The sequence below is a fragment of the Cervus elaphus genome, chromosome 9, assembly GCF_910594005.1.
Source record: "Cervus elaphus chromosome 9, mCerEla1.1, whole genome shotgun sequence".
In the NCBI taxonomy this organism is placed as follows: Eukaryota; Metazoa; Chordata; class Mammalia; order Artiodactyla; family Cervidae; genus Cervus; species Cervus elaphus.
The window spans coordinates 38,892,069-38,914,189 of record NC_057823.1 but is presented as its reverse complement, the minus strand read 5'-3'; the positions used below and the strand labels follow the sequence as shown (position 1 = coordinate 38,914,189).

At 41.9% G+C, this 22,121-nt stretch overlaps 1 long non-coding RNA gene across 1 annotated transcript in view; it reads left to right on the top strand.

Annotated features, from left to right (window-relative positions):
- The window catches only part of LOC122699888, a 42,693-nt gene extending 21,988 nt beyond the window's left edge, over positions 1 to 20,705 (top strand). Inside the window, exon 4 of the long non-coding RNA XR_006342700.1 lies at positions 20,336 to 20,705. This is a non-coding gene — a long non-coding RNA (uncharacterized LOC122699888). The remainder of the gene's footprint in view (positions 1 to 20,335) is intronic.
- Positions 20,706 to 22,121: the final 1,416 nt, after the last annotated feature.

Genomic DNA, 22,121 nt, shown 5'->3' with positions numbered 1-22,121 from the left:
ATCAAGCCCAGGGTCTTGGATCAAGGTCAAGGATCAGGGTCTCTTGCACTGAAGGCAGATTCTTTACCACCTGAGTCACCACGGAGGACCATGAATCCCATCTTGGTTACTGCTAGTCTTTTATTCCTAATACTGCACCTGGAATAAAGATACAAATGTCATCATATCATTCTGTTGCAGAGAACCATTTAACCATTTGCCATTGACCTTAAATCCTTACCACCATCTGCAAGTCTTGGCTAATCCTCTGGAATGTTGGCCTCATGAGGGCAAGTGTCTCTTCTCTCTCATTCTTTTGTTTCATCCCCAGGGCTTCACATCGTATTTAGCACTTGAAGGTGTTTGATAAATACATATTGAAAAAAATGAATGATGAACACTTTACCATACCATATGTATTTATTTCCTTGAAGTCTACTCTCCCAAGTAGAATGCAGACTCTGTGGAACTAGGACCCATGAGTCTTCTTGCTTGACCCTTTATACCTAATAGCTAGAAATAAGGCTCCATCATTAATATACAAGAATTGGGAATAGTAGACTGACTCTGTATATGGCATTGTGTCTGCTTAATTGCTCAGTCAAGTCTGACTCTGTGACCCTGAGGACTGTAGCCTGCCAGGCTCTTCTGTCCATGGGGATTCTCCAGGCAAGAATACTGGAGTGGGTTGCCAGGCCTTCCTCCAGGGGATCTTCCCAACGCAGGGATTGAACCCAGGTCTCCTGCATTGCAGGCGGATTTTTTATCATGTGAGCCACCAGGGAAGCCCAAGAATATCTGAAAACATGGTGCTGAGTGATAGGAGGGGGAAAGAAAATTTGATGTATAGCACAAGGCCCCTTAAAAAATAGCACATATATGCAGAACAGCAGTGCATATTCTGCAGGATCCAAATAAAAAGGCATACATTAAACATCTCAGAATGGCTGCTTATAGAGGGGAGGGATGGGCATGGATTGTTGTTGTTTAGTCAATAGGCTCTGTACAACATAGTGTAAAGATTTTAGGCTATTTAAAAATTTCCAAGGTTATCACAAGATAGATTCATGGCTCAGCCTGAGCACGTAAAACTTGCTTTTTTCAGTTGAGAATCACAGGCTGCTTATTCCAGCACCTAAAGCAATGGTGCAGCCAAAACAAGATGTAAAGTCTGAACAGACATTAATGGACAAAGAAAAGGTGAGAAGGAAAAACTAAAAATAAGTCTCACAGTTAAATTTAAGTATTATCAAAGAAGGTCAGCCTCACTGAGACAGACACGCACACTCACACTTTGTCGTGAAAGACAGTTGAAATTCTGAAAATACTGTACAACTGCAACTTTTCTTATGAGTTTACTATTTGGTAATTTCAAATTACCAAAAACTATTATGCAAAACCGTGTTGCATAACTGTTTATGAAATATTTATAAACTTAGCGGATTTCATTTCCACATTTCACCAAGGGATCTCACATATCAACTTGATTATAATCATAAAGGGCTTCCCTAGTGGCTCAGATGATAAAGAATCCTCCTGAAATGTGAGAGGCCTGAGTTTGATCCCTGGGTTGGGAAGATCCCCTGGAGGAGAGCATGGAAATGCACTCTAGTATTCTTGTCTGGAGAATCCCCATGGACAGAGGAGCCTGCCGGGATGAAATCCACAGGATCGCAAAGAGTCAGACATGACTGAGCGACTAAGCATGAACACATAATGATAAACTTGACTTTTGCAATGGGATTATGACATCCTAAGTTCTGGAGCATCTTAAGAATTCCCCCATCTTCATTTCCAAATAGAGGAAGGAGCATGTATTAACTGGGAATCAAGATTCCATTTATAAAATATAACCCACATATTTTGTTGTGAGGAATATAATCTGGAGTGTTTTTACTTAGTTGTAATAGCTGGTCTTCATCAGAGGCTCTTTAGTTCTTCTTCACTTTCTGCCGTAAGAATAGTGTCATCTATGTATCTGAGGTTATTGATATTTCTCCCAGCAATCTTGATTTCACCTTGTGCTTCATCCAGCCCTGCATTTCATATGATGTACTCTGCATATAAGTTAAATAAACAAGGTAACAATATACGGCCTTGACATACTCCTTTCCCAATTTGGAACCAGTCTGTTGTTCCATGTCTGGTTCTAACTGTTGCTTCTTGCTATTTCAGGAGAAAGATCAATAACCTTAATAATCAAATAATCAATAATCAAATATCAATAACCTCAGAGGTATGCAGATGATACCACACTTATGGCAGAAAGCGAAGAATAACTAAAGAACCTCTTGATGAAAGTGAAAGAGGAGAGTGAAAAAGCTGGCTTGAAACTCAACATTCAAAAAACAAAGATCATGGCATCTAGTCCCATTGGTGCTGCTGCTACTGCTAAGTCACTTCAGTCATGTCTGACTCTGTGCGACCCCATCCCTGGGATTCTCCAGGCAAGAACACAGTCCCATTACTTTATGGCAAATAGATGGGGAAACAATGGAAACAGTGAGAGACTTTATTTTTTGGGCTCCAAAATCACTGCAGATGGTGAATGCAGCCACGAAATTAAAAGACACTTACTCCTTGGAAGAAAAGCTATGACCAACCTAGACAGCATATTAAAAAGCAGAGACATTACTTTGTCCACAAAAGTCTGTCTAGTCAAAGCTATGGTTTTTCCAGTGGTCATGTATGGATGTGAGAGTTGGACTATAAAGAAAGTTGAGCACTGAAGAATTGATGCTTTTGAACTGGTGCTGGAGAAGACTCTTGAGAGTCCCTTAGACAGCAGGGAGATCCAACCAGTCCATCGTAAAGAAAACTGGTCCCGAATATTCATTGGAAGGACTGATGCTAAGGCTGAAACTCCAATACTTTGGCCAGCTGATGTGAAGAACTGACTCCTTGGAAAAGATACTGATGCTTGGAAAGATTGAAGGCGGGAGGAGACGGGGACGACAGAGGATGAGATGGTTGGATGGCATCATTGACTCGATGGACATGAGTTTGAGCAAGCTCTGGGAGTTGGTGATGGACAGCGAAGCCTGGTGTGCTGCTGTCCATGGGGTCACAAAGAGTCGGACACGACTGAGTAACTGAACTGACTGAATAGCTGGTTTGTCTCCAGTCATGTGACTTAACCAATACCATCTCTCCTGTACTCACTATGTGCTAGATTGGGTTAGTCAGGATGTCTATGCAGTGGTTAGCAAACTTGAGAGTACGTCAAAATCACCTCGAGAGCTTGTTACAGCTCAGATTCCTGGGCTCCATCTCCAGATTTTCTGAGAGTTAGCAGGCCAGGGGTGGGGTCTGACGGTGTGCATTTCAAGCCCGTACCCAGATGATGGAGCAGTAGAAAGTAAACTCGCTGAATTTCAGGAGCTGAAGATCACAAAGCTTTGTCTTTTGCTTTCACACAAAAGTGTATGCCCACGCGAGTGAGCAGCCCTCGTCCACCTGTGGCTGCGCCATCTGCCTACATGGCCTCCAGGGATGGCAGAAGCTCTGAACTTCCTCAGCCCGCTCGGGACACGAATGCATGCTCCCCACGCACTGACCGGAGCTGCATTCCAGGAGCGCTCCTTCTGCCAAACAGGTACTTGACATCAACTGTCCTTGCTCTGCACCGCAGAGCTGAAAGGCAGTGTGTGCACATGGGATTCAGAGATAAGAAAATGGAAACTCGGAGAGATTAGCTGCCTTTTCAGGGGGAGCGCCTGGAGCTGGGATGTAGAGCTGCTGGGCTGACTTCTTCAGAAAACCACTGAACGTGCTAAAGTGGTAAGTTAGTTCAATCAAGGGTTGGCATAGAGCTAGCTGTTCTATTGAGGTTGGGTAAAACATCTGTTCAGCCTCAACAGAACAGACCCACAATTGCAGGCCTGTGGCAGGCTCTTTCCACAGCTCCCTCTCTCCGTATAGTTTGGAACCTGAGAGCCCCTCAGAGTAGCATGAAATAGCCATGTATTTTCACAGCAGTGTATGCCCCTGTGGTAGCTATAGATATTTTGAGGAAATGTATCCTGAAGAGGAAAAAGAGAAAGAGGTATTTAAGCAAGAAGCCGCTAGAAGATGGCAGAGGAAAGGTCATCACAGGTTGTTACAGAGTCATTTCTCAGTTGGAAACATTGAGGAGAAACTGAGTCTGCCCAGCTCTTCATTTAATCTGTCCTTCTAAGAAACTTTCAGCCATGCATCTCTTTCTTGCTATCCCAGCTTTATCTCAACATGAATAATACAATTTGATGTTTTAAATTCAAATCTTTTTTTAAATTTAAAAAGTATAGTTGATTTACAATGTTGGTTTCAGTTATACAGCATAATTATTCAATGTTTTTATAGATTATCTAAAATTGTTATAAGATGTTGGCTGTATTCTCTGTGGTGTACAATGTATCCCTGTAGCTTATTTATTTTATACATAGTAGTTGGTGCTTCTTAATTCCCTACCCTTATCTTGCTTCTCTCACCCCTCTCTCTCCCCACGGGTAACCCTTAGTTTGCTGTCCATATCTGTGAGTCTGTTTTGTTTTGTTACATTCATTCATTCGTTTTATTTTTTTAATTCCACACGTAAGTGATAACACAGTATTTGTCTTTCTCTGACTAATTTCTCTAAGCATTATATACTTGAGATCCCTCCCTTATGTTGCAAATGGCAGCATTCATTTTTTATGGCTGAGTAGTGTTACACTGTATGTATATATGCATATATGTATACATCTGCTGTTTATCTATTGATAGGCACTTGGGTTGCTTCCGTATCTTAGTTATGCTGGTATGAACTTTGGGGTGCATCTTTCTTTTCAAATTAGTGTTTTCTTCAGATATATGCCCAGGAGTAGAATTCCTTGATCACATGGTAATTCTGTTTTTGGTTCTGTTTGAGGAACCTCCATACTGTTCGCCATACCGGCTGCATCCATTTACATTCCCACCAATAGTGTAAAAGGCTTTTCTTTTCTTCACATCCTCACCAGCATTTGTTAGTTGTGGCCTTTTTGGGGACAGCCACTCTGACTGTGTGAGGTGTGAGGTGATCTCTCATGATGGCTTTGATGTGCGTTTCTCTGACACTTAGTGATGCTGAACATCTTTTTGTGCGGCCAGTGGCCATCTGTAAATACAAAACCTAACTGAGTGAAGCAGAGCATAGTGATGCCTGCATGCTCAAGCCCTCCCACAGATGTTATTAACTAGTTCTTCAATTCTAGGTACAAGTATACCTAATACTGCTTTAAAACTTAACGTTTCATGAACTAATGATACTATATGTAGTCTTCATCTGCCTTTTGCCAGTTCACTCCTTTTTTGGGCTTGTTATGCTCTTCAGAAGAGACTTTAAAAGAAACTGGTATACTAACAAAGATGAAACAAAGCTCATTCCTTCCACCCACCCACCATGTGTGTTTTGAGTCTTTTAAGCAGTTCTCACAAGAGAATCAGTGGACAAAGGGGTCTGAAATACAGACTGAAAATTAACACTTCCTGTGGATTTACTTTACGTTGTGACTAATTGGGAATTGAAAATATATATTGACCAATTCTCCTCATTCTATAGGTTAAATTTCATGTTGATTATTCTGTGTCACTCACTTGCATCTATTTCCTTGAGGGAGGGTCTGTGGAAATTTCTGGTGTGATAATCTTTTAGATAGCCTTTAAAAAGCATTGTTTAAACATTGCCAGGGAAATTGAAAGATTCTGTTGTCTGTAGTATTTTACTTCATTTTTGCTTAATGACAGAAAATTTGATTTCTTCAGGTCTATATACTTGTTACATATTAATCAAATGAACTCAGTGCTAACATATGCCATTTAAAAAGAACCATGATGATCATTTCTTGCCATTTTGGCTAAGATCAAGTATACTAAAAAGAACCACTGATGTATATAAAAAATTAATTCAGTATGAGAACTTTTTACTTTTTGATTAAGAAAGTAAAATTAGCCACATTCTAAGAAAAATTAAGTATTGGAGTTTTTTTCAAGCAGATGTCATTAACCTGCTGAAAATGAATGTATTAATGTAGAAAGAATATTAAGTTTTTTTGAAAATTACTGCAAATAAATAGGCACATTTTAACTATATGCTGAAAATATAGTGATTAAGTTTTAGGGAAAATCACTTTATTAAATGTTGCGATGTCTTATTCATGGTCTAGTTAGAACTCTTTATTTTATTTTATTTTTCCATTTATTTTTATTAGTTGGAGGCTAATTACTTTACAATATTGTAGTGGTTTTTGCCATACATTGACATGAATCAGCCATGAATTTACATGTGTTCCCCATCCCCATCCCCCCTCCCGCCTCCCTCCCCATCCCATCCCTCTGGGTCTTCCCAGTGTACCAGCCCTGAGCACTTGTCTCATGCATCCAACCTGGGCTGGTGATCTGTTTCACCCTTGATAGTATACTTGTTTCAATGCTGTTCTCTCTGAACATCCCACCCTCGCCTTCTCCCACAGAGTCTAAAAGTCTGTTCTGTACATCTGTGTCTCTTTTTCTGTTTTGCATATAGGGTTATCATTACCATCTTTTAAAATTCCATATATATGCGTTAGTATACTGTATTGGTCTTTATCTTTCTGGCTTACTTCACTCTCTATAATGGGCTCCAGTTTCATCCATCTCATTAGAACTGATTCAAATGAATTCTTTTTAATGGCTGAGTAATATTCCATGGTATATATGTACCACAGCTTCCTTCTCCATTCGTCTGCTGATGGGCATCTAGGTTGCTTCCATGTCCTGGCTATTATAAACAGTGCTGTGATGAACATTGGGGTACACAAATGAAGAAACAGACAAAGGATTAATCTCAAAAATATACAAGCAACTCCCGCAGCTCAATTCCAGAAAAATAAATGACCCAATCAAAAAATGGGCCAAAGAACTAAACAGACATTTCTCCAAAGAAGACATACAGATGGCTAACGAACACATGAAAAGATGCTCAACATCACTCATTATCAGAGAAATGCAAATCAAAACCTCAATGAGGTACCATTACACACCAGTCAGAATGGCTGCTATCAAAAAGTCTACAAGCAATAAATGCTGGAGAGGGTGTGGAGAAAAGGGAACCCTCTTACACTGTTGGTGGGAATGCAAACTAGTACAGCCACTATGGAGAACAGTGTGGAGATTCCTTAAAAAACTGGAAATAGAACTGCCATATGACCCAGCAATCCCACTGCTGGGCATACACACCAAGGAAACCAGTTAGAACTCTTTTATGAAGGGCACTTCTGCTTCATAAGTTTAGTAATGCTAAAAATAATTTGAATCTTTAACAAGATTCTCTGACAGTGAGGCCAAAATATATGTGTGTATGTTTTCCAGTGATCTAACTTTAATGGATATATGACTTATTAAACAGGTTCATTTTAAAGAACAAGGGTGAAGAAAAATATATAGATAAAAAATAATATGAAACAGTCTAGTGTTAAAATGGACTAGGAGAAGGAGTATATATAATATAATAAAGACTGAATTGATATCCAGGATATAGTTTATAACAATGTCTATAAATCAATAAGAAAAAGACTAAAAAGTAGAAGTCTGTAAAGGTTGTAAGGAGATCATTATCAAAAGAAGTTCAAAAAGAATAAACAGGTATTGAAAAAAAAGATTCGACTTCATCAATGACCAGAATTCTACAAATTGAAACAAAAGTGATATGCCATTTATTACTCATCATAATTAAAAAATGACATTAGGATTGGAGAAAGTGTGGGCAAACAATATACCGATGAGGGGGGAATACAACCATTTTGGAAAACATTCTGGAATTATCTAGTAAATTTGAATTTTTCCATGTGCTGAAACTTAACATTTTCACTTCTAGATGTGTTGCTTATAAAATATCTCTCACAAGTCGATAAGGAGGAGTGGCAAGAATGTTTACAGCAGCATTGTTCTAACAGCAGAAACAATACCCAAATGGAAATGGTTTAAATGTCTGTAAATAGAGAAAAAGATCGGAGAAGACAATGGCAGCCCACTCCAGTACTCTTGCCTGGAAAATCCCATGGACAGAGCAGCCTGTTAGGCTGCAGTCCATGGGGTCGCTAAGAGTCAGACACGACTGAGTGACTTCACTTTCACTTTTCACTTTCACGTATTGGAGAAGGAAATGGCAACCCACTCCAGTGTTCTTGCCTAGAGAATCCCAGGGATGGGGGAGCCTGGTGGGCTGACGTCTATGGGGTCACACAGAGTCGGACATGACTGAAGTGACTTAGCAGCAGCAGCAGCAGTATCCTAGGATGTGGAATCCTTGGGTACAAGAGCTGAATTAACTATGCCATTTTGTGTAAGGGACTTGAGTATCCCTGGATTTGGGTGTCTTCTTGTCTGAGGGGATCCTGGAACTGGTCTTCTACCCATAGGGAGGGAAGACGTACGGAGATGCCAAAATAATAACACTTGGAGTGAATGTGCTGCACCTATATATATTAACGCAGATCTTAAAAGAATACATTATAGCCTAGTGTATTGTTAGTAGAGGGGGAAAACTCAGAAGTACAAGTTGAAGAGTGTTATTGGGTGTCTTCCACCATGTTCCCAGCCTTCCCTGAATGTCTCTTAACCCTATCCCCTTTCCAGCATAGTCCATGCTTCCTGTTGTTGTTCAGTCACTGAGTCGTGTCCAGCTCTTTGTGACCCCATGGACTGCAGCACGCCAGGCTTCCCTGTCCTTCACTATCTTCCTGAGTTTGCTTAAACTCATGTCCATTGAGTCAGCGATGCCGTCCAGCCATCTCATCCTCTGTCGTCCCCTTCTCCTCCTGCCTTCAATCTTTCCCAGCATCAGGATCTTTTCTAATGAGTTGGCTTTTTGCATCAGGTGGCCAAAATGTTGGAGTTTCAGCTTGAGCATCAGTCCTTCCAGTGAATATTCAGGATTGATTTCCTTTAGGACTGACTGGTTTGATCTCCTTGCAGTCCAAGGGACTCTCAAGAGTCTTCTTCAGCACCACAGTGGGAAAGCATCAATTCTTCAGCACTCAGCCTTCTTAATGGTCCAACTCTCACATCTGTACATGACTACTGGAAAAAGCGTAGCTTTGACTAAAAGGACCTTTGTTGGCAAAGTGATGTCTCTGCTTTTGCTGTCTAGGTTTGTCACAGCTTTTCTTCCAAGGAGCAAGCGTCTTTTAATTTCGTGGCTGCCTTCACCGTCCGCAGTGATTTTGCAGTCCAAGAAAATAAAACCTGTCACTATTTCCTGCTTCTTAATTCCTGGAAAAAGCCTGTTTACTCCACCCGTCCCACCACCAGCTTCCTGCTTCCACTCGCCCAGGGCTGGGCTGCCCTGTCCAGCTGATCTGTATCACATTATTATCAAAGTGGCTGTTTTATTTGTGAGATCCTGAAAAGCAGGGTCTGTGCCTTTTAATTCTAAATCCCTAGCACCGAGCACAGTGCCCAGAACATGGAATAGTGAGTAAATGAAGCAGGTTGATTTGACTGATGGCATCAGGATTCATTAGAGGCAGCAGGAACAGTGACAAGGTGCACATAGAAGAGAAGAAAGTTACATATTATTCTTTTATTTCTTTGAAGGATCATCAATAGTTTATAGAAATTTGTGGTTTTCCAAGTGCAGGGAAGGTAGTTAAATAAATACATCATTACCCTGGAAACAGAAATGTGAACTGAGATCCAGTTTACTAATTGGACCTATAATTCTTTTAGGTCTGTTTTTAATACAAATTAAATTCTCAACTATTGACCTCCCTTTTACACTATACTTTTTTTCATATGGGAACCATCTTTTAGTTTAAAAATCGAGGGTTTAAATACTGACCTAAATTTTTCTTGGAGTTGGCTTTTCTTTACAGCTTTGATCACAACTAGCTTGACCTCTTGAGTCATGTAGTTTGGGGAGATTCTTCAAAGTATGCAATCTACATGTGGCCACTGAACTACTGATAACTGTCCTGGGGGCAGGACTGTGATTCGAGGGTATTATCTAAATAGGAGTAATAACAGTCCAGAGCAGTTCTGAACTTACACATGGAGGACATTTTCTTATGGGAGTTGAATCAAATGTCTTCTTGAAATATTGATGCATTTTAATTATTATCAGTCAGAGTCATTGCTCCATCAAGAATTAAGTCAAATTCCACAATTTTACCCCTTCCACTGTTAGCAGCTGCTATTACTGATATTAGCATTGCTGCTGTTTGCTTGTTCTTCTATTCCACTCTGCTCACACACACAACTCCACAGGCATCCAGATTATGTTTCAGTGGGGTCTGACTTTAGTGGGTGGGGGTCTGACTTTAGTAAGTGTTGGAAGGCAATTTAGCTATACAGAAATGTTTTGTAACGGTATAATTTGTAATGTAATTTTACCTGCTAGTTAAACTGGTCTTCCTTGAGTTTCCTGTTATACAACCAGATTGGTTGCTATTTCATCATCACTATTTACATTCTTCTAGGAGTTTTGTATTTAGTATTTTCTATGATCTTGGTTGACATTAAAATTAAGTTGACCAATTTAGCATGGTAAGCATAGTTTTTTTCTTCTTTAAATATAGAGGATTTCAGGAAAATGGTATTTTTCATAGCTATCTTTAAGCAGAAGTGAAACCAAGTGTTTTTATGAACATAAATAACACACCTTACCACCTCTGGAAGTCATGCAGTAATTATTTAAAAATTATTTTCCATTTTCTTTCTGTTGCTCTTTTTCTTTAAACATGAAGTTGGTAACTTAGGAGCAAAGACAATAAAATTCACAGTTTTGCAGCTGCTATCCCTGTTTATGTGATCTGGAGCTACAGCTAACCCTACAGTGTTGTTTGGAGAAGCAAAAGCTCTCACTGGGAATGTGCAAAAGGCATCCTGACAGGAGCGTCATGGATTAAATGCTGTGTTCACAGCAAGACTTCATAAAAGGCAGAGCATCAGTTGAGAATTTAGAAGAGCAGTGGGAGAGGGTTGTGTTTGTCTTGGCAAGGTCCATGTTCTCACAAAAGAAGACTGGGGGTCAGTATAGACCCTTACCACCTTCTGAAATAGCCAAAGTCAAGGAAAAGGTGTAATTGCCATAATTGGAAATAAGTGGCCCAGAGAAGCCTGTTTTATATCATAGAGGTATTGCATACACTTATAACATGGAACAGACTATTAAAAATCATTTGAAAATAATAGAAAAAGTATCTGTGACCTTGGATCCTTCCTTGGATGAAGTCTGGTCAACTGGACACAAAACAGTCTCTTGCAGTTGAGAAGCCATATACACCTTCAGAGATTTGAACTCTGGGTTTGAATGGCTAATTTCAATTATTATGAAGCCAGTTGTTTTTGTTCTTGGGATAAAAGGGACTGACGATGGGAAAAGAAGACGATACTCTAAAAGTTTTACAGTAGAGGTGGTGCTAGAAAGAAAGTCAAGGCCAAAAATCAAAAAGGTCTGGAGAGAACGAGAGAAACAAGGGGGGAAATAGTGAAAGCACTTAAGGATGACGTCAAATAGGAATCTTGGAAAAGCTGGGGAGAAAGTGGGTTCTTGCCCCAAGTTAGTGTCTAGAGTACAGCTATTGATAATATTTGGCTCTTCTTATTAGCTGAAATAGGCTGACTGCGTAATCCAGATGAAAAGTGAAACATGTTGTCAGTTATCCAGATGTTTCCAAATATCTGGAAACACCAAATAGATAAAACATCTCAGTGATCAGTTGAATTTTTTTTCGCTTTGCTTGTATAGATGTTGACATCAGGCGGCAGCCGAAGTTTGCTTGGCACCTGTCTGCGTAGACTATAAAAAAGGTTTTAAACTTGAACCTGTTTAACATATAGTGAACCCTCAGGCAGCCACCATGGGCACATGTTTGCTCAGACTCCAACACAGTGCTGCAGCTTTCTTTGTGTATCGGAAGGCAAATTAATGTTAAGCATGTTGTCATTACCCATGAAAAGAGGTGACAGTGTTTTGAAAGATAAGAATGCTTCTTTTTTAATATGATATTCAACTGGTGCTCCAGAATTTGGAAAATCATTTTGATTTAATTCTAATCCTTGGGAACAATTGAAGAGCAAATCCTGGAGCAGATGAAAAAAAAAAAAAACAACAACAGCATAAATCGGGGATTGGCATATCCTTTCTGTAAAGGGCCAGAGAGAAAATATAGTTTGGGCTTTATGGCCCCTACCATCTCTGATGCTACTTCTAAACTCTGCTGCTGGACCATAAAAGCAGCTGTCAACAGAACAGACTTGAATGAGAGTAGCTATGTTCCAGGAGAACTTTACTTATGGACAATATGATTTGTATTTCATATCATTTTCATGGCAGGGCTTCCCGTATAGCTCAGTGGTAGAGAATCCACCTGCCGAGTAGGAGATGTGGGTTCGCTCCCTGGGTCGGGAAGATTCCCTGGAGGAGGGAATGGCTACCCACTCCAGTATTCTTGCCTGGAGAATTCCATGGGCAGAGGAGCCTGACGGGCCACAGTTCATGGGGTTGCAAAGAGTTGGATATGACAGTGACTAAACAGCAATGATTTTCATGTCAGAAAATATTCTTCTTTTGTTTCCGACCACTGAAAATTATAAGAACAATTCTTACCTGTCCAACTGTAGAAAAGCAGGTGGTGGGCTGGTTAGTTTGCTCACCTCTGCCCTAAAATAAGAAAGATTTGGATGAATAAAAATGCATAATAATAGTAAAGACTTGCAGCACACTTTGTGTGTTTGCTCTATAGCAATGTAATCCTCCAAACAGCCCCATAAGATTCTTTCAGCAGACAAACAGGAAATGAAGATTCTGAGATTTGGGATCATAGAGCCACTATGTACAGTTGTGTGGGTTGCTCATTGCACGTGGGTGCCTAGTCATGTGAGTGGGAGGGTGGGGGTCAAAAATGGGCCCTCTGCCTTCTTGGGATTTCATCTGCCTAGAGGGCCACCTGTGTCTAATTTTCCCGAGGTCATAAGGGCCAGTCTTGCAAGTAACATACTCAAGGCTATATGTGGTCTTTGAGTGGCTGATCAGGATTTGAACCCGGGACTCTCCTAAAGACTCTGCTATTTTTTGAAGCAATTCCTTGAATCCTTTTGAATATATTTCATGTTCCAGAGGTAATTTTTGCACAAGTCTTGCTTGTTTCTGTATGAATTCTCTCTTCCTTCCCGAGAACTAGCAGATGCAAGCACTCTGAGGTGGCTTTGTTCCTGCAGTTAGCTCTGTTTGTCTTCATAGCTGCTCGGTGCAGCAGTGCGTCAAAGTGTCAGAAGACAGAAAACAGCAGCAGCTCCGAAGAACGTTACAAGAATGAAACATTCTGAGGATGGAAACACTTGTTTTCTCTTCACTCCGGTAATTCTTTCCCAGGCCAAACCAAGACAATCCATTTCCAGTGGGGCTGAGGTGAACAGCAGCTTAAAATAGCAAACCAGAATGTATTACAGGATGTGGGCCTGTAACATTACTTGTGATGCTAAGTCGCTTCAGTTGTGTCCGACTCTTTGTGACCCCATGGACTGTATCCTGCCAGGCTCCTCTGTCCATGGGATTTCCCAGACAAGAATACTGGAGTGGACTGCCGTGCCCTCCTTCGGGAGATCTTCCTGACCCAGGGATTGAACCTGCATCTCTTACGTCTCCTGCATTGCAGGCAGATGCTTTTACTGCTGAGCCACCAGGGAAGCCCCGTTTTGGCTATCAATAATCTTTTGTATCAACTTCATGTTCATCTTAAAATATAAATTTTGCAATATTCATTTACTTATTTGGTTGCATTGCATCTTAGTTGTGTCATGCAGGATCTTTCATTGCGGTGCATAAGCTCTAGCTATGGTACACGGGCTTAGTTGCTCTGCTGCAGGTGGGATCTTAGTTCATCCACGAGGGATTGAAGCCAAGTCCCTTGCATTGCCAGGTGGATTCTTAACCACTGGCCCACCAGGGAAGTCCTTAGATTATAATTTTTAAAAAACGATTTCACGGTCCAGTTGGAGACTTTTGTTGCTTGTGTTGTACGGACTTGAGCCAGGCTCTCAAGACCTTCTACAGGACTGCCCACCTTTATTTTTCTAGTTATCCACTATTCTCTCAGCTTATTTGGTTTGATTATCTCCTTTTCACTGTCACCATTGAATATATATGCTCACTCTCCATCCTGGCTCCTTCTGCCCCATGGCCTGGAGAGCCCGCCCCCAGCCCTGCACATCCCACTGCCGCACCCTCTGCTGAGGTACCGGGTCAGGTACCCACCCTCTCCAGAGAGCTGCTTTTGGGTCCCTAGCTCCAAATCACATCTCCTACCCTACATTGTATCATGTAAGCGACGTTCTCTGTTTGTTGGCCTCAGATTCATCTTGTCTCAGTATTCTGGCTACTGGAAGATTATAAACTCTTAGGGCAGAGTATTGAGTTCTCTTTAGCAGCCGTGGGATCCACACCCCAAACTGCTACACAAGTAATACTTCTCACTTTCTGGAGCTCAACTTGAGAACTGACTCTGATGTGGCCATTCTGGGAAGCCTGTGGAAAAACAAGCCAACAAGCCAAACACAACTAAATTTTAGTTCTCTGTGGGCTCCTCTCACCCCTCCTCTGGCACTGTGCCACGGTTCTGGGAGCTTCCGCAGAGCCGAGGACTGGGGAGACAGGGGACACTGGACCCTCTGTTAGCACTCCAGACAGGGTAAGCCTGAGAGCCTGTCGCCTCTGTCCTCAGCTTTAATGGTCTGCTGTTCCCATGTCATGCTGGGAGCCCAGGAATCTTCATGAAGGCTGCTTGTATTTCTGTCAGTGTGCACAATGTAGCCATCCCTCTGGGGGCTGGCAGCCTTCCTAGTGGGCTGCTTAATGCAGGGCGCAGCTCTCTGCCCTGGGGACGGGTCCTGGGCCTCCGCCTCTTCTACGCTTCCCCAAGCCCGGGGAACTGGGAGAGTTGAGAGGAACAGCTTCATTCTTGTTTCTTCAGGATGTGAATAGAGTCTCTCCCCATAGGTTGGGGCTTTTAGAAAACAAAGACACAAAAGCTTGTGGTTTGCTCTGTTCTTTCCTCTATTGTGTGTTTCTCCTGAATGAATGGAGATCTGATCTGGTGTTGGAATGGGGTGGGGTGGGAGAGGTTTACTGGGCTAAAATGAGAAACATCGAGAAAAAAATGTCAGTGAACATTTTAAAAGAGTAACCATCCACAGACATGTTTTGTTGTTTTCTCTAGTCCCTTACCCAGCATTACTGATGATGCAGAAAGAGCTTAATAAAGACTGTCTCATGTAACTCATGGAGTTCATGCTTTACATGTACAATGAAAACAATAAGAGCATCCATTTCTACCATTAGACATTTTAATGCATTATTTTGTTTTGTTAACTTTTATAGCTGGATTAGGTTTAACTAACATGGTTACCATGTAAGCAAAAAAAAAAAATCCTCTTCCAAATAGGTGCTTTTTTGTCCTCATATCCTTGTCTGTAAAGAGGAGTGAAAAAGAGAGGTCGGATCTGTTTACAGAGAAAAACTTTGGCTCTCCGTGACATCAACAGGTTAGTAGGTGGTGGCGAAGTCTGTGCAAGTAACTGGCAGGAGAACTCCCTCTGTTTACCTAATTCCTTGGCATGAATCACTTCAAACACTGTCCACTTAGCTCTGCCAGGTATGTCCATGTCTGAACATCGTGCTGCATTCAGATGAACCCTAGTTATGTCTCATGCTGAGTTTCAAAGGAAGTTACAAACAAAGAGGACACAGAGAACACCCAGTATCGTAGTGGGAAATCTCAATGAATGCTTTAAATTAAGGACTGAAAAGGCAAGAGCCACAGAGGGTGATGGGCCAGCACTGGAGCCAACCTCTGGCTTGAGTTGCAGCATTTAAAAAATTTTTTTATTTATTTATCTTGGCTGTGTTGGGTCTGTTGCTGTGCGGACTTTTCTTTGGTTACAGTGAGCTCGGGCTGCTCTTCATTGCAGTGCGTGGGCTTCTCATTGCACTGGCTTCTCTTATTGTGGGCTCTAGGGTGCACCAGCTTCAGCAGTTGCAGTTCCTGGGCTCTAGAGCACAGGCTCAGTAGTTGTGGCACACAGGCTTAGTTGCTCCAAGGCATGTAGAATCTTCCTGGGCCAGGGACTGAACCCATGTCTCTTGCATTGGCAGGTGGATTCTTTACCATTGAGCCACCAGGGAAGCCCTTGAGTTGCAGCTCTTATGAGTTATGGGACCTGGGACGGGGGCACCATGCTTAACCTCTGGTGTTTCTGTTTTCTTCTCTGAAAAAATGGAGATAGATGTAATAGTATTATGCAATTATTAAGAGTAAGTGAGTTAATTTGTCTACTGCCTAGGATACTGCCAGACATACAGTAAGCAAAATGTGTTATTTTTATTGCCAGATCTATATTCTTTTTTTTTTTCATTTATTTTTATTAGTTGGAGGCTAATTACAATATTGTAGTGGTTTTTGCCATACATTGACATGAATCAGCCATGGATTTACATGTATTCCCCATCCCAATCCCCCCTCCCACCTCCCTCTCTACCCGATCCCTCTGGGTCTTCCCAGTGCACCAGGCCCGAGCACTTGTCTCATGCATCCAACCTAGGCTGGTGATCTGTTTCACCCTAGATAGTATACATTTATCTTATTCTCTTCCTGATCACACCTTTTTACTCAAAAGCCACTAGAAAGACCCTGTCTAAAATTATTTACAGTTTACCATTTTGTTCAAAATAATTGGAACTGCAAGAGTCACTTACTATGATCTGTCCTCTTAGGAAGCTTAGACTTTTCTGCTTAAAGCCATTGCTTTGAAATGGGCAACTACTTTCTGATTTTCGGGTTCCATCTAGGTCGTCAGGCAGCTGGGTTTCCAATCAGTTTGTAATTATATTTGTTTAAGTGTGTGTTAGATACAAGGACTCAAAAGCCCAACAAAAGCTGGCTTAAGGAAACATTAGAAGCATATCCATTTGGTCTGTATAGCTGGCAGCCTACAGGTAGGAGAGAACTCTGAGGGATTCTTTAATTTGGTGGTTCATCAACATCATCAGGTTTCTCGCTGCTTCTTTTCTTTGCCCACCAGTATGGTGGATTTATCCTGGGGCTGGTCTTGCCTCGTGGTGGTAGTTGACCTGCTGACAAATTCATAGGATGCTTGCTTTCACATGTATCCTTGGAAACAGCCAGAGAGATGGTCATATTCAGTAGCTCTCAGAAAAGGGCAAGGATGCTTCTTTCTTGGAAGGTACAGAAAGCATCTCCCCCGGTCTTACTGACTCCCATATTGTCCATCCCTACATGAGCCAACTACTGTAGCCAGGGAAGGAGATCACACTGATTATTTTAGGCTGGAGCTACCTAGTAGGAACAGGGCGCATTCACTCCTTCAAAGCACAAGGGCTCATGGGAGAAAATCAGAAAGATGAGTCAAAGTGAGGGGATGGATGCTGGGGGCAGGCGGTGAGTTCATTATCCAATACAATACTGTGCCATCTGCTAGAATCTAGATTGTAGTTTGTCTAAAAGCATTCTTTTTGCTCTCTGCTAAAAATCTCATTTCTCCTCATTATGTTCAAAAGAACTGGTTTTGTTCTGGGTTTTTGTTTGTTTGTACCTGTTTTCTTTTTGTATTAGTAGCAAATATCATGATTCATACCTGTCTTGGCTACCTGGAATTGTAGCTGGCCATAGCAGTAAGTTAGGAGACGCTACCCTTTGCTAATTAAATTAGACATAACTTCAAAGGGCTAATTACGTGTATACTTACTCATGTATTTTTAAAGTAATTTTTTATGTTGTCCTACTTTGAAGGCTGAATGCTGGTGGAATTAGACTTTTACAGCTTGGATATGTGTTGAGATACATTCATTTTCAGATCCTAACTAAGCTGACAAATTAGCAGTGGGTACACACTTACTGAGGGGGACAGGCACTTCCGCCCTTCCTCCTGCCAGCCCCAGGGTGATAATCTGCTGTTCTCAGCTTTTTTTTTTCCTACCAAGTCACACGTGAAGGAAGACGTTCACCCTGAGGACAGGCTCCCATTTGCATCATTCAGTCCATCCATGTTTCCTTTACCTACTCCCTTCCACTGGAACAAAAACACATCAGACTGCAAGTTAGTGAGAGAGGTATTTTAATAGGCATGAACTTGAATCTGCTCCAATGTATAAAAATTAAAAAGTTCTTCTCACATTTTACCTTTTGTATTACTCAGGTAAGGCTAGATTATGCTTCAGTAAGAAACAACCTTTAGTGGCTTCATACAGCACTTCATTTCTGTTTTTAAAAATTCATTTATTTATTTGGCTACACCAGGTCTTATTTGTGACACTCACGATCTGTAGTTGCGACAGTCAGACTCTTTGTTGTGGCATGTGGGATCTAGTTCCCTGACCAGGGATCGAACCCCGGTCCCTTGCATTGGGAGTGTGGAATTCTAGCCACTGGACCGTCAGGGAAGTCCCCAACATTTAGTTCCTTGTGCAATGTGAGCTTACAGGGGAGGGCGTGCTCTGCTAGTCGTCCAGGGACCCTGCTGACACAGTTGCCATCTTGAAGCAGCTCACACAGTCACAGAGCTGGCGAAGCCAACATCACCAGTCATGGAGCTGTTCTTGTCATGCCCTGGCACGACACACATCACCTTCTCTCCTATTTTGTGGCCAAGATGAGTCACCTCGGCCAAGCTATGTGCTGAAGGCCTTAAGTGGTCCTGTTATATGAAAGCCCAGGTACCACTACAGGTTGAAAAAGAGAAAAATAATTAGTAACAAATGAGTTCTATCATACCTCATTGCCCTGCTCATTCATTGCACTTCCTGCCATCCCAGGGGCCTCGCATGGGTACTGGTCTACAGCCTGTTAGGAACTGGGCCCCCCAGCAGGAGGTGAGTGATAGGCCAGTGAGTGACGCTTCACCTGTCACTCCCCATCGCTCACATGACTGCTTGAACTGTCCCCACCCCCCACCCCACCCCCCAACCTGGGGAAAAATTATCTCCCATGAAACTTGTCCCTAGTGCCAAAAAGGTTGGGGACCCCTGTACCAATCAATAAAACTCCGTTGGGCAAACCTGTAAGCTGAAGAAGATGCTTCCTGGACCATTTGCTGTATGTTTGCCCCCTGGAAAGAAGGACTTTTTAGATACTTTGCTGATTTGTTGTACATTCTGGTTTGGCAGCATTTAGAATTATATGTATATACATATATATATACAAGTATATTGCATAGATAATTGTAGGGCTGCTCAGCAATGTATGTTAAAACCCAGAAGATGAAAATAGGCCTCCATGAGCACAGTGAAGAACCAGCCTGAAAACTCAATTTAAATAGCTAACAGTCTACACAGTGAGATCTCCCTTCTATAAATACCCATATATGTATATTTATAATGCTTAGGAAAATCCCAGAAGCAGATTTACTAAAGTGCTAGGAGTTATTATATCTGGTTATAATAGCAAATGGCATTACCCTTTTTATTTTCCTTTCCTTTGTGTTTTCTATCATGTCTTACATAGAAAAATAATTATTTCGTTGCTTTATCTATTAGGTGAGATGACTTGAAAAGCAATTGTGGCAGGCAGAATTCTCAGACAGCCCCAAGTCTCCTACCCTTGGTGTGTATGCCATATACAGTCCCTTCCCCAAGTGTGGATGGGGCTGTGAATAGCATGGGATACTACTCCCATCATTATGGTATGTTTTATGGCAAAAGAGATTTTGCACACGTAGTTAATGCTCCATATCGGCTGATTTTTGACTGAATCAAAAGGGAAATGCTCTTGACTGGGAGTAAGCTAATCCAGTGAGCCCTTACAAGAGATGAGAAGGAGCAGCAGCAGCTTTATCCTCCTAGCCTTGAAGAAGGACGGTGCCCTGTTGGAAAAGGAGGAAGCCCTATGGCTAGAGCCTGAGGGTGATCTCTAGGAGCTAGGAACTAAGAGCCATCCCTGGCTGACACTTTGCAAGAAACCAGGAGCCTCAGGAATTCAGCTGTAAGAAATGAAGTCAGCTACCAAGCAGTGACCTGGAAAGAGGGCTCCTTACCTCCACTCAGGCAGCAACCCTGGTCTACACCTTGACTGCACCTGGCAGTGTCCTGAGCAAAGTGAAAGCGAAAGCCACTCAGTCATGTCCGACTCTTTTCAACCACATGGACTATACAGGAATTCTCCAGGCCAGAATACTTGAGTGGATAGCCTTTCCCATCTGCAGGGGATCTTCCCAACCCAGGGATCGAACCTAGGTCTCCCGCATTGTGGGTGGATTCTTTACTGTCTGAGCCACCAGGGAAGCCCAAGAATACTGCAGTGGGCAGCCTAAGCCTTCTCCAGGGGAACTTCCCAATCCAGGAATTGAACCGGGGTCTTCTGCATTGCAGGTGGATTCTTTACCAGCTGAACTACCGGGGAAGCCCAAAAGACCCAACTAACACACGCCTGGACTTCTGACCCCTGGGCTTTGAGAGAGAATACATTTGTGTTGTTTTAAGTCAATAAGTTTGTGATGACTCATTACACTGTAATAGAAAACTCAACATCAGTGTCAACAACTGGCACAAAAATCTACAGAGTAAAATCAGGAAAAAGTGGGGGATGAGCAAGTGTATTCAAAGGAAGGAAAAAGGTTCCTCAACTGGAAATCAGGATTGCAGTTAGCTTTGTGGAGAGTGCCTGGGAGGAGGGGAGAACCTTCAGGAGTGCTGGCAGTGGTCTACACCTTGCTGTGGGAACTCGATCTGGAAACTGGTGTGTTCACAAATAAAACATGCATTGAACTGTATACTTAAGGCTTGTGTGTATCTTGTTGTTCAGTTGCTTGTTTGCATTCAGTCTTGTTTGACTCTTTGCAACCCCATGGACTGCAGCACGCCAGGCTTCCCTGTCCTTCACCATCTCCCAGAGCTTGCTCAAACTCATGTCCATCAAGTCAGTGATGCTATTCAGCCATCTCGTCCTCTGTCATCCCCTTCTCCTCCTGCCCTCAATCTTTCCCAGCATCAGGGTCTTTTCCAATGAGTCAGTTCTTCACATTAGGTAGTCAAAATATTGGAGCTTTGGCTTTAGCCCCAGTCCTTCCAATGAATATTTAGGGTTGATTTCCTTTAGGATTGTGTGTCTCAATAAAAAATAATGAACTAAGTGCAGTGAGCTTGGTGTCAAACCATTACCAATATTCTAGGTAAAGTCTGTGTGTATTGTGCATGGTTGGTAGTCGAAAAATATTTTTTTATTGTGGTAAAATATACATAGCATAAAATTCACCATTTAAATCATTTTCAGTGTACAATTCAGTGACATTAAGTGCATCCACATTGTTGTGCAACCAGCGACACTATCCATCTCCAAAACTTTTTCATTATTCCAAACTGAAAGAAATATGTTTTTGTTGTTGAGATTCCTGACTCTGTTTTCTTTTGGCCGTGTAAACAGGTCAAGGAACAACACAGGATGGCTATGAAGGCACTGCTGGTATTTTGTTTTATTTATGTATGGGGTTGACATGAGCTCTGATATGCTTCTGGATTTTAGTGGAGTAAAAGTTCTTGGAAGGTGGCCATTTATTTTACCCAGTTTTATAAGCGAGGATTTTTATCATCCCTTCCCAGTCCCACTTTTCATCGCTTCCTCACTCAAACCACGTTCTCCATTGTAACAAGTTATTTGTGATTCTCAGACCATACAAGAGCTGTTTGATCCTTGCCTGTGTACCTGCCCCGAGATACTGTCACATCCTCCTATGCCTGGTAGACTTACTAACTTACAGTTAGCTCATTTAGAACATCTTATCGTGCACACACTTTGTCCTAGGTGCAGAGCATACACTGGCGGACTTAATCCTGCCTTCATGGCATCAAGGGCCGAGATGGACACATGTCCTTCAAATCGTTACTCCTTTGTGAAACTTTCTCCAGCTGCCTTCCCTCTGTGCTCTGTTCTCCCTAGTGCCATTGCCTGAGGCTTTTTTTTTTTTTTTTTTTTAGCAATTTATACATACTCTCCCTTCAGACAGTCCCCCTCCCTGTATCACATTTATTTATATCCTTGTCTCCATGGACAGAGGAGCCTGGCGGGCTGCAGTCCTTGGGGTCACAAAGAGTTGGATGCGACTGAGCATGCATGCACTCTTCTACTTAGCTGAAAGTTACCTAAAAATCTGGTTCTTGT